General features: G+C 50.9%; 1 long non-coding RNA gene across 3 annotated transcripts; it reads right to left on the bottom strand.

The window, feature by feature from the left end:
- Positions 1–384: 384 nt before the first annotated feature.
- On the bottom strand, positions 385–12,415 carry LOC127473781 (uncharacterized). 3 transcript variants are annotated; one of them, XR_007905592.1, is made up of 4 exons: positions 12,386–12,415; positions 3,531–3,619; positions 1,976–2,122; positions 385–514 (listed from the first exon to the last, which is right to left on the bottom strand). It is a non-coding gene; the product is annotated as an uncharacterized LOC127473781 (long non-coding RNA). The 3 variants fall into 3 exon arrangements; XR_007905590.1 differs by lacking the exon at positions 12,386–12,415 and adding an exon at positions 8,262–8,333 and having other exon boundaries at positions 3,531–6,806; XR_007905591.1 differs by lacking the exon at positions 12,386–12,415 and adding an exon at positions 8,262–8,327.
- Between the last annotated feature and the right edge of the window lie 688 nt (positions 12,416–13,103).

Below are 13,103 nucleotides of genomic sequence, written 5' to 3'. Positions count from 1 at the left end.
AGAGCAGCCCTTGGCAATCCCACAGCACTGCCAGCAAACCACCAGGCTCCAGGCAGTCCACAGACTCCAGGAATGCAGTCAGGCAACTCATTTTTAGATGGCAACTAAACAGAGCAGTGATCCCTTTGCACAAAGATGTCAAAGAGGCTCAGAATGACAGAATTCCCTGTGGATGGCAAACAGCATCTCTGCAGCACTTCGAGATTTCCCCCCCCCCCAGCTGCAGAGGAAGATTCCATGGTCTATACCACACCAGAAATGTCTTTTCCCACATAACAGACCCTTCTACTCTCTCTCCAAACTTTACTGAGACCCATGGATCCCTTCTGCCACAGCTCACATCCACTTTGAAATATTTTTTTTCCTAAAAGCAGAAGGATATTGTCAATTTTCCCCCACAGATTTGTCACTCTTATCTTATCTGTGTCAGCTGGGAAGTTCAGAATATTCCACTGCACATTAAAAATCTGTCCTTTTGTCCTGTTTAAGCTTGTCCTCAAGTTCTCAGCAGACACTGAAAAAAAAAAAGACATAAAAATAGAGAAGGACATTCCTAAAATATTTGCTTTAAGCAGGAGCAGTTTCTATCCTGCAACTGTCTCCAGTTGTACCCACTGAAAATCCCTTTGACCTCACTGCTGGGAGTGTGGCTCATCCCCCCTGCACAGATCCAGGCAAGTAACCCCCCAAAACATAATTAACTGCTTCAGGCAATAGCTCAGTGCTCCCTCAGCAGCAGATCTGCCAGGAAACATGGTCCTTCCTGCCCCTGGATGGTGTGTGTGTGCTCAGAGCCAGGGCAAAGCTCATCACACAGATGCTCATGTGCATTTTCCAGGCAGATCTGAGAGCTCTGCAGCATAAATACACATGAAAGCTGGAAAAAAACTCTGCCGCCTCTTTTTTTTACATTATTTTGATATGGGACACACACCCCAGGGAAGGTCTGCAAGCTTTAACAGTCTTCAAAGTGAGAGGAAAAAAGTGGATTTCTTTGGATTTAATTTTTTCCAGCCTTTCAAGACTGGCAGCTTGAACAGTGAAAAGACTCTGAGAAGTGACTGCCCAGCTCCAGTGCAGCTGGAGGGCACTGGGTTATCCTGGGGGGTTACTGTATGTTAGAAGAGGGTTTATAGCTGAATATCAATATTAGACCAGGTAAGACATGGATGGATAATATAAATTTAACAATAACAACAAATATAAATATAAATATAAATATAAATATAAATATAAATATAAATAGAAATAGAAATAGAAATAGAAATAGAAATAGAAATAGAAATAGAAATAGAAATAGAAATAGAAATAGAAATAGAAATAGAAATAGAAATATCAGACTGGAGCAGAGCTTGAGGGGGGCACAGTCAGTTGTTCAGCAAGTTTTCATGCTCTCAGGGACGGATGCATCTGCACTCCATATCCTGCCTCCTGCTTTCCTTCCTCCCTGGACACTGACTCAGCACCTCCAGCCTTTTACCACAGGTCAAAACAATGGGTATCCTTCCTCCCAGCCATCACATCCGCTCATTTCATCAATAATTCTTTCCCTCTGCAGTCCAGCACAGCCACAGCTTTAAAAGGAAAAGGCTTCCACTGCAACCACACAAATAAAGCATCTTTAGGAAGCAGCCTCAGGCTTTGCAGACACAGTAATGAGTCAAAATTGTCTTTGCTCAGAGCTGCTGAGATCCAAAAAAAACCCCCTGTTCCTGAGCCACAGCAAACACCTCTCCATCTCTGGGATCACTTCTGATCCCAGGACTGCGTGTCTTGGAGCTGGACATGAGAAAATCTGCTCAGGAAAAATTCTGGTCAGGAAAACAGAGCACACAAGAGGTATTGAAAGCCTTGCCAGCAGGTATTTCCAGGTGCTGGAAATCCTCTGGATGTACTTCCTTGCCACCCACGTGCTGGGAAAAAAACCTGGAGGGCACCAACCACTTCCCTGAGCTGCCCAGAGACAAGGACTCACCTTGCAGAGAGATGAATTCTCTAGTTCTGTTCATCTCTGCTCCAGAGTCTCCAGGCCAGAGCCATCCTCCCTGAGGACACCCACACGTTAGGTCCTGCTTTGAGCCAAGGAGATGGAGCCCACACACAGGATCATACTCAGGCCACTCTACCAAGCAACAAAATGAGGATTATTTTTAGTGACAGAGGCAGCAGGTGTTTGGGACCCACCTGCAGCACTGCACCCAGTCCTGGGGCCCACAGCATCAGAAGGGTGTGGAGCTGTTGGAGGGAGTCCAGAGGATGCCATGGAGATCCTCCAAGGGCTGGAGTCCCTCTGCTCTGGAGCCAGGCTGGGAGAGCTGGGGGGTTCACCTGGAGAAGAGAAGGCTCCAGGGAGAGCTGAGAGCCCCTTCCAGGGCCTAAAGGGGCTCCAGGAGAGCTGGAGAGGGACTGGGGACAAGGGATGGAGGGACAGGACAGGGGGGAATAGCTTCCCACTGCCAGAGGGCAGGGTTAGATGGGATATTGGGGAGAAATTTCTCCCTGTGAGGATGGTGAGGTCCTGGCACAGGTTGCCAGAGAAGCTGTGGCTGCCCTTGGATCCCTGGGAGTGTCCAAGGCCAGGTTGGACGGGGCTTGGAGCAACCTGGGCTGGTGGAAGGTGTCCCTGCCCATGGCAAGGGGTTGGACTAGAGGCCTTTAAAGTTCCCTTCCAACCCAAACCCTTCTGTGAGCCTCCAGTAGGTGCAGGGGGTGTGCAGGCACTGGGGACTGGCAGGCAGAGACCTTCCCTTTGCCATCGCCAGCTCTCACTTGTACCATCAGAGCCTGAAAGCATTAAACGATGCCTGAAGCCCCCCAGGCTTCAGAGCTATCAAAGACTTGTCTCCTGCCGACCTGAGGCAGAGTCCAGCAGGGTGACAAGCACAGAAATCAGCAGGAGGATGAGGCAGAGAGATGTGTCTGAGCAGAGATCAAGAGATGCTTCCTGAGACGAGCACTGAGCACGGCTGTGCCACAGGGTCCTGCAGCAGCACAGGCTGGAGCAGCTCATTGGGCAAGACATTCTGCTTTTTGGGCTCCCACATGGCAGAAAACAGGCAGTTACTGAGAAACAACTGCTCTCATGCTGCTTCCCAACTTGTTATAGCAACCAGAACTATTTTCTGAACAGGCTCTGCCTTCAGAGCAGTTTTGCCTTCAGACCCCATCCTTGGGCCAGCTTGCAGGAAGAAGAATCACAGAATGGTTTGGATTGGAAGGGATCATAAGGATCAACTTGTTCCACCCCCCTGCCATGGGCAGAGACACCTTCCACTAGCCCAGGTTGCTCCAAGCCCTGTCCAACCTGGCCTTGGACACTTCCAGGGATCCAGGGGCAGCCACAGCTTCTCTGGGCAACCTGTGCCAGGGCCTCCCCACCCTCCCAGGGAGGAATTTCTCCCCAAAATCCCATCTAACCCTGCCCTCTTTAGAAGACCTCAGACCAAGTGTACGTTTTCAGGGCCAGGAATGGGCTTATGAGGTTATCCAGGAGTTGAGGAGGAGGAAGGAGAACCTCAGGTTACACACACCTGGGCACAGGAGATGCTTCCAGAAGGATCATCAGCAAGGGCAGAGTCAGCATCCCTTCCAGAGACAGTCCTCTAAGCCCCGAGTGCATCTGAAGTGTAAAAATAGTGCTCTGATCAATAAAAGGAAAAAAAAAAATTACAGGAACAGGCATTTCTGAGCTATTCCATCCTTCCTGTATTTTCAAACTTTGTAAAGGTTCCAGCGTTAGGAACAACATCAGGTTTATTTTCCACTCCCCTGTTTCTCATCTGAGGTCGTGGCTTTAGGGAGCTCATCCTCCCTGGTTCACAGTGCAGACACGGGATGCTGCTCTCCCAATTCCTCCCTCCCTCCCTCCCTCCCCACTATCCCACAGCAAGGCTAAACAGGACTGGGAAAACTTAACAGTTCTGCTGCAGGAGGCCTTTTAGATTTGAGCATTTAGATCTGACTTCTGGAACTGAAGAAAGGAAAAAAAAAAATCGGGATGAGATTTTCCTACTGACATTGCACAGCCAAAATTTTATTAACTTGGAATTAAATGTGTCCGGAGAAAATGACTTTTTTCCACTGGAGTTTTACCAGATGCATTTCAAACATCAGATTTCTCCTGTATGGACAACCCAGAATTCCCTGCCTTCAAAAACCAGGACAACTGAGACCTGCTCAGGGTATTTTGGGAAGACAAATGGGGAGCTCTTAACTCTTCTTTTTTTTTCTTGCCTTTAAAAAAAGCAGGATGGGGGTGTGAAGCCAAGCAACCACATTTATGAATGGGAACAAGGACAAGGAGCACAGATTTTCTAGAACATACATATAAAGAAAAACATTGTTTGGATCTTAAAGATCCATCAAGTCCAAACTTTCCTTATGTAGATTCTCCCTAAATCAAAGGGAGATGACAAAGCTGCCTCCTATACAGGAATAAGGTCAGTTTACCCAAAAACTTAGGGGATAAAACTGGAATTTAGCAGGCCTAGGGGAATAACTGCTGTCCAAGGAGGTAAAAGACACTGGTAGCATGTTTGGGTTTTCTCTAGAAATTAAACACAAAATTTAAACTCATGGCTGGCTGGTCATAAGGATGCTAAAAATCATTCCCAGGAAGCAGGATAAGGAAGAAAAGGAGACTATGGAAGAAAAGTCCCTACTGTCAGACAGGGTGTGTAGCAGACAGAGCAGGGAGAAGAGGTTTTCCAGCGTCCTTTTCCTTGTGAGAGCTGACAAATCCAGACTAACCCTGAGCCCACACAGTGGCCTAACCTGCAGATCCCTAAGTCCTCTCCCTTATCTCCCTAAATGAGCCCAGCACTGTTGTGCTGTGTGGCAATTAGAAGCAATTACAATAGAAGAGTTAATCACAACTGCTGGGAATGCCGATCTCCCTTTTCCTGCCCTTTCTTCCTGCTGTGACCTCGCTCCAGGACCCTCCTGGGACAACAAAAGGGGACAAGGGTCGCTAAAACATCCACTAAACATCAGCAGGGCTGGGCAGAGCTGAGCTTAACGGGCAATTAGCATCTGCCCCTAATCAAAGCCGCCTCCAGTCAACACCCCCAGCGTCAGGATTGACAATGGGAAGGTTCAAGGAGTAGGAGAAGTGCCTGGGGGAGTCCCTGCTGCACTGGAGAAAGTGCTTGTTGGGGGAGACTCCTGCTGTGGTCTCATCCCAGGTGGCCACTGGGGAGTTTTCCCTTTCCCTTTTCTCTCTTTTCTCCTGTTAAATCCCCCTCCCCACACTCCAAAAATGAACTTTTACTGCTGTAGTTGATGTTTAGCTCTAGCACCAAGTTCTGAGGGTAAATCTGGTGTGTGTGAGCCTGTCTGGTCATCTTTTGTGCAACACCAGACAGGGAAAACTCTGCAGGGAGCGTGGAGGTGGAATCACACAAGGAACAAAGCAGTGATAAATGCAAGTTTTTCCTAGGGGAAGATGCTGATCTCTGCTTAGAGGAAAAGTCACTCAAAATCCCAGAGTGCTCAGGGTGGAAAGGACCTTAAAGATCATCTCATTCCACCCCCTGCCATGGGCAGGGACACCTTCCACTAGCCCAGGTTGCTCCAAGCCCTGTCCAACCTGGCCTTGGACACTTCCAGGGATGGGGCAGCCACAGCTTCTCTGGGCAACTCGTGCCAGGGCCTCACCACCCTCACAGGGAGGAATTTCTCCCCAATATCCCATCTAACTCTGCCCTCTGGCAGTGGGAAGCCATTCCCCCTTGTCCTGTCACTCCAGACCCTTGTCCAAAATCCCTCTCCAGCTCTCCTGGAGCCCCTTTAGACCCTGGAAGGGGCTCTCAGGTCTCCCTGGAGCCTTTTCTTCTCCAGGCTGAACAATCCCAATTCTCTTAGCCTTCCCTCACAGAAGTGCTCCATCCACAGAAGTCTTTAGCAAGGTAACCTCATTAAAGACATCTATTGCCTTAAATGAATGCAGAGATGATCTCCACAATATCCACCCACACATCAAAGCTCAGTGCAAGCCACTGAACTCCAAAGGATTTATGGAGTGGCACAAGGGGAAGTGTTTCTGGAGATCTGTTTGCAGGTTTGGGGCTGGAAGGATGACAGGAAGATGCCCAACAACACCACAATCCCTACACTTTCCCATCCTTTGGTAACACCCTCTCCTCTGTGTTGCAGTGGAATCAGGCTGCCACAGACATCCCTTCTCCAGGAGCATGAACAGTCCCACCAGCATTCCTGGGACTCACTCATGGAAAAGCTCTGCACCCTTCCTGTGACTCCATCAGCTCCACACCACAGGAGGGGTGACTGGGGCATCCCACTGCTCAGTGCCCACAAACTCACTGCTTCTCCATGGGCTGGGATAAGCAGGGGGGGGTCTGTGCCCATCCCAGCGTGACCACAAAAGCCAAGACCTGTCCCTGACCACGGGAAGGGGGCGAAGCAGCTCAGAACCCCATCTGTGCCGGGCCATCCCACTTCAACACGGGGGTGCTGCACCCCCAGCACTGTCCCCCAGCCCATCAGCATTCCCTGGAGCAGGAAGCTGCCCAGTAACAGGGCAGGGAGGATGAGCATCCCTCCCTCAGAGCTGACCTATGGCTGTGCTGCTTCTCCGTGGTGCCTCCGCCGCAGCCGGGCTGGCGCCTGGGGCCAGCACGGAGTCACTGACCTATTTTCGTATATGCAGGCATGCACAGGATCACAGACAAAGGCAGCTTTAGCTTAGGAGATTTAAAGGAAAAGATACTCATCTGAACTACCCCCAGGAACCACAGTGGCTCTCGTGACGTTGGTTTTCTTCCCGAGCAGCATCTTGGTGTGTGGTTCTGGGAAGGGCAAAAACAAATCAAAGAGCTCCACTGAGCTGCAAAATCACAGTTTTTAAGGAAAGCAACAAAAGGGATGTGAGAATTTGGGAGCAAACCGGGCTTAGGGCTTGATAAACACAGGGGCAACCAGGACTCACTACGTGGAGGGAACAGAACTGAGTAAGAAGGAGCAGTCCTGCAGGACATCCCCCATCTCCCTGACACTGATGGATGAGCTGCCTGTGCAGACTCATCTCAACAGGCTGGAAACAAGTCAGCTTTCCCAGGGAACCTTTTGTTCAGGTTTGCTGGTGGACTTGGCCCAAATTTCGAAGTATTTAATCCACACCTCAGGCAGGTTCTGGAGCTGGGTGGAAGTTGGTTGCATTGACACCAGCTGCTATCTCTGTGCACGTACCTGTAAGGGTGAGGGCCCTGCAGTTTGGTTCTCAGCTTTGAGATGCCACAAAAAAACCCCCCCAAAGCCCTTGAACTGCACTCCTTAGCCTGGAAAACCCACAGACAATCCCAGGAGCCCTATGGAAGTTCACAGACCTCTCACAGAAGGGAGAGATGTGCCGTGCAGAGCAAGAGCCTGCAGAGATGCAGGGACCAGGAAGGCACCACAGATCCCTCAGTCTAGCTCTGAGCCCCCAGCACTTTTTTTTTGGTTGGTTCAGTGAGGTGGAAGAAGCCTCCAGCAGTTTGGATCACTGGCTTGCTTCATATTCTGGATTGGGAAACGCCTGCTCACGCCACAGCACTGCACAACATGAAGGATGCAGTGATGAATAACACAAAAAAAGTTCCTCCAAATACGGATGATGACAAGAGTTGCTCAATACCACAGGCTGGCAGCTCTCCTGGGACTCTCCACACAGCTGGGAAAGGTGCTGTTGCCAGGATTTGTTGGTGACAGAGCAGGGGCAACAACCTTCCCCCCCCCAGACATGCACGGGCAGGAAGGAAAGAAAGAACAAGAACAGATCTCAGCGTCCCGAACAATGAAAACAGGAAAGTCCCTCTCGGCTGGGGAACCCGGACAAGGGCTGAAACCTGAGCTCCATCCTGCTTCCAGGCAGTCTGGGGGGGTCTGCTCAGCCTCCTGTGGAGAGGGGGGTTAAAAAAAGCACTGTTGCAGCTGGAGCATCCTGTGGAAGGGAGGGATGAAGGGAGGGAGGGATGGAGAGAGGGATGGAGGGAGGAGGGGGGCACCCCCAGCCCTGGGGGCTGCCAGGGGGGCTCCAAGCAGCATTTCGGCTGAAATGCCACCTCTCCCTGCACCCCCCCTCCCCAGTCCTGGCATCCCTGCCCTCCATCCTCTCACCCTGCATCCCCCTGGGTACCAGTCCATCACTGCCTCGCCCCTCCAGCCCCACATCCCGCCCTGGCTCCCAGGAAACCACTGCCAAGCTCTGCTCCAGCACATCCCACATCCCCCCCCAGCCCATCCTCCCTCCTCCCTGGGCTGACCTGCTTATTTTCTGCGTCAGAACCATAAAATGGAGACTGCAGGGAAGGAAAACATTCCTCCTAAGATGGCTGAGGGAGGAGAAGGATTTGCACGGCAGTGCACGAGCACCCTCTGCTGTTGGATGAGCTTGGGGGGGGCAAACCAGCTCCCCAGCCCTGCTCCAGCCCCACAGGCTCCAGGCAGGAAAAGAACCCCCAACCAGTCCTTACTGGGTCATTAAAATTCTTGTAATAGCCAAAATATTTGATTAAAAAGCTTCAGCAGCCTTGTCACCTCCTGAGCTCTCCCTGCCACCTCATTTTTACTCATATTTTTACTTATATTTTCCTCGCTGTGTTACGTTCAAAATCCTTAGGAAAAGGACAGTATTTTGTATTAAAACCAGCGTATTTTTCACACACAACTCCTAAAAGTTAATGCCATTGCCCTGCACACTTGTATAATTTTCCAGGTTTGAGAAAAAAATATTAAATTTCATTTGTGTTAAGTTGCCCATCCAAAACTTTGTGTTATTTCTTGTGGGATGGGAAAAAGGGTTGAATATAGACACGAGGGGAGAACCAGCCCCTACCTGTGGCCAGATATTGTCCCTAGGAAAGGTTTAGGGATGAAAAGGTACATGGGAAATCCTTTAAGCTTCTCCCTGAGTATCCAACTTTAGGGCCAGGAGTTTGTCCATGTAGGGCCAAATCCAGCTGGATCTGAGGCTAAAATTCTTTTTGCTTAAATGGTTTCAGCAGCCTTGTCACCTCCTGAGCTCTCCTGGTTGAATCTACCTCCCCTTTTTTACTTATAATTTCCTTGCTGTGTTACATTCAAAATCCTTAGAAAAAGGACAGTATTTTGTATTAAAACCAGCATATTTTACACACACAACTCCTAAAAGTTAATGCCACAGCCCTGCACACTTGTATAATTTTCCAGGTTTGAGAAAAAAATATTAAATTTCATTTGTATTAAGTTGCCCATCAGCATGAGCATCCAAAACTTTTTGGGATGGGGAAAAGGGCTGAAGATGGACATGAGGGGAGAACCAGCCCCCACCCGGAATGAGGCGACCAGATATTGTCCCTAGGAAAGGTTTAGGGATGGAAGGGTACATGCAAAACCTGCTCCCTGAGTATCCAACTTTTAAGCCAGGAGTTTGTCCATGTAGGGCCAAATCCAGCTGGATCTGAGGCTAAAATTCTATTTACTTAAAGTGCTTCAGCAGCCTTGTCACCTCCTGAGCTCTCCTGGTTGAATCTACCTCCACTTTTATACTTATATTTTCCTCAATGTGTTACATTCAAAATCCAATGGAAGAGGACAGTATTTTATATTAAAACCAGCATATGTTACACACACAACTCCTAAAAACTAATGCCACAGCCTTGCACATTTGTAATTTTTCCCAGCTTTGAGAAACACCACTATATTTAATCTGCATTAAGTTTCACATCAGGATGAGCACCCAAAATTTGGTGTTACCTCTTGTGGGAGGGGAGAAAGGGCTGAAGATTGATATGAGGGGAGAACCAGCTCCTACCTGAAATGGGGTGACCAGATTTTTTGTCCCTAGGAAGGGTTTAGGGGTGAAAGGGTTCGTGCCAAACCTGCTCCCTGAGTGTCCAACTTTTAAGCCAGGAGTTTGTCAGTGTGGATCCAAATGCAGATGAATCTGAGGCTAAAATCCCCAAGTGAATATTGCAAAATGTTTTCCCAAGATCAGTTCAAAAAGGGCCAAAAGGTATCACTCAGGTGGGAGGTGAGGAACACAAACTGATCCAGGATCCTGAGACTTTTGAGTTAATTTAAACACTGAGGAGGATGACAAAAAAAACCAAGGAGCTTTAGAAAAGGAAAAGACAGAGAAAAAGCACCTATAACGATGATGGCAGGTAAAATGCCAGCACTGAAGGGTTGGATTCAGGCAGGAATGGGTTGCCCAGCACAGTGCCAGGTGTGAGGTACCAGCACTCACACCCCCAAAACTGCAGAGAAAGTCTCACTGGTTATATAACCAACTGCAAAAGTATCTCTGAGGGCTTTTCCTGGGAGAGAAGAACCCCTTTTTGTGGGATCAGGGTGAGGCTGAGCCAGAGCTGGAGCTCTGAGGTGCTGCTCCTGCTACTGCAGGATGTCTGGGTGTGGATGGAGCAGGGAACACCCAGGATGGGACACCCAGAGAGGCTCAGTTGTATTCCTGTCATTTATATACATATAAATACTGTGGGCACAGCCCCCTGCATGGCAGGGGACAAGTGAGGGTGGCACTGGGACAGCAGGAGCTTGGCAGGGCAGGGGCACCTGAGGAGGAGGTGTTTTTGCAGTGTTGCTGCATAGAAAGGGGCATCAAAAGCTGAGGTGCCAGGACACCTCATCCTGTGAGCAATGGGGACTGAAAAGCTTGCAAAACATGGCTCTGGGGCTCCTGAAGCCGGGGGTATTCCCAGCACTCCCTGAGTGACTCAGCACGGGAGTGCTGGGAAAGCACAATGACACAGCAGGGTGGACCCAGCCCGGGCAGGAGCAACGGGATCTGTGGGAGCCCGGGATCGGGGTACACCGGCACTGCTGGGGCTGCAATCCCAGCAGGGAAGGAGGTCTGGGGGGGACAGGAGCAGGGGAGCACTACACCAGCCCCAGGAAGGGGCTGAGAGCACCGGGCAGAGTGGGGGGCACTGGAGAGATGCACTGGGAGCCCCCCAACAGAGAGAGGGGCTTGCACAATGTTTCATTTAATCCCTGTTTCATTTAATAGCACAAAACACTGCTAATCCCTGTTCCTGCTCTCAAAATGCCTGATAACTAAGCACCCAAAAGCCTGGTGATGCCAGCTGAGGGGGGCAAGTGCTGCCTTTGTGTGCCAGGACAGGGGATTTCTCCCTGGGCCCCCCCTTTTCCCCCCAGCAGCAGATGGAGACCCACTCCCAATTATGTTCTTGTCACAGGCAGAATAAAGAAAGACAAATGTCCCAAAGAAAGCTGTTTGGGAGGACAAAGGCTCCTTGAAATAGAAGCTGAGCTGTTTTTTCCAGGTTCAGAGCAGGGGATGGAGGCAGGGGGGGCTGGATGGGCAGGATGCGTGCGCAGCCAGCACTTCCCGTCTTTGTCTTGGAAAAGGAGGTCACGGGGAGGGGGGGACGGGAGGGGGGTCGGGGGATGCAGGGGAGGATGCGGAGCCGCGTCAGCAGCGCGTCAGGAGAGCAGCTGATCCCGGCTCCCAATCCCGATGCTCTGAGCTCATCCCTGGGAACGGAGCCAGCGCGGCTCAACTGCGCGCACCTGGCGCATGGAATCGGTACTGCGGGCACCCGGGGACACCCGCACGCGGAGAGGGGGGCACCGGGCAAAACCCCCCGGTTCCACCGCCAGAATTCCCCCGACACCCACATAAAGTGAAAAACCCCTTAGGGAACCCCTTACCCTAACTTGGGGCGCAAGCAGGGGCTCCTCAAAGCTCACAGTGCAGATAAAACCCGTCCCCAGCGCTGGTGCCCCCTGTGAATGTGATGGGGGAGTGTGGTGGGCACTGCCCGGCTCCCAGTGCCTCCCAGTAACACCACACGCCGGCGGGCAGCCCACCAGTGACACCCCAAGTGCTCCTCGCAGTGGCAGCACCCTGGGCCGGGCAGGAGCTGCACCCCAGAGCTGGGGGCACGTGTCACCTGCAGCTCCCCCAAAAGCGAGGGGTGGCAGGTGACTGTCACCAGGTGATGCCACCACGGTGCCAGTAGTGATGGGGACAGCAGCAGCTCCTCAGACCCAAAGATCCAGCCCTGGGACACAGCCTGACCTCGCCCCCACTGACTTTTGCACATGGCCTCTCTTAAAATTGCCACTTCCACCCAGGAAAACACCCAGACCAAGGTGGCTGCTGCTGCTGGACCAGGCCAGGTGCCCCAGGGGTGGCACTGAAATGGCAGGAAAAGTGCTGCTTGCCCTAAAACGTCAGGGAAGGTCGGTCCAAAACACACAGGCAGCACCATCACCTGTTGTGAGGTGAAAACAGCTGCTAAAAACCACAGCTGGGCTACAGAAAGTTTATGAGGGGGGAGGTTCTTCTCTCCAGGCTCTGATCCACAGGTGGGAATAAAAGGGGGAGTGGACAAACACCTCCCAGTACTCTACCTGTACTTACAGACTGCACAGGTGAGGTGAGGAGTGACTCCAGTTTCCAGGAACTCCAGGGAACAGGCTCAAAACCCTCTCCCAGGGCATGACACAGGGGGTGGGTACCCCACGTGTCCTGCAGAGATGAAACACAAGATCTAGGGAGAAAGTTCTCCAAACAGGCCTCCAAACAAGGGAATATTCATTTTCTCACCAGCACCCCTCCCAGAGCCCTGTCAAAGCCCTCTGATGCTGTTAGTGTGTGTTCAACACCACTCCAGGAGAAATGAGGAAGCAAGAGCAGGGAGAAGGTGAAGGGATAACAGCCACCAGCTCCAACCAGGGGAATCCTGACTTACTTAAGGAGAATATTTCACCAGGGTGGTTAAACACCAGAGAAGGGATCACAGTTACACCGAGAGGGCAGAGGAAATTCCTGTCATTGAAAATCCTCCAAAATGCCCTGAGCAATCCCTAACTTTTGGATTAGCCTTACTTGGAGCAGGAGGATGAACCCGAGACCTCCAAAGGAGCCTTGAATGTGAACTGTCCTGGAAGGACCCTGGTGAGCTCCCCTTATTCCTTCTCTTCAGCAAAACCTTTTTGATTTACCAGCTCCCTGGTTTGTGGGCAGATTTCTGCATTTTGTCCCAGGATATTCCCGAGCAACAGAGGAAGAGAGAAGTTTCTGTCCCTGTTTGCTGCTGCTTCTCAGCCCATGTTGGCACAATAGGAGCAGAGGAGCT

This window comes from Manacus candei, unplaced genomic scaffold (assembly GCF_025592945.1).
Source record: "Manacus candei isolate 608988 ecotype Guabito, Panama unplaced genomic scaffold, ASM2559294v1 h1tg000037l, whole genome shotgun sequence".
Taxonomy (NCBI): Eukaryota; Metazoa; Chordata; class Aves; order Passeriformes; family Pipridae; genus Manacus; species Manacus candei.
This window is presented reverse-complemented; position numbering and strand designations above follow the sequence as displayed.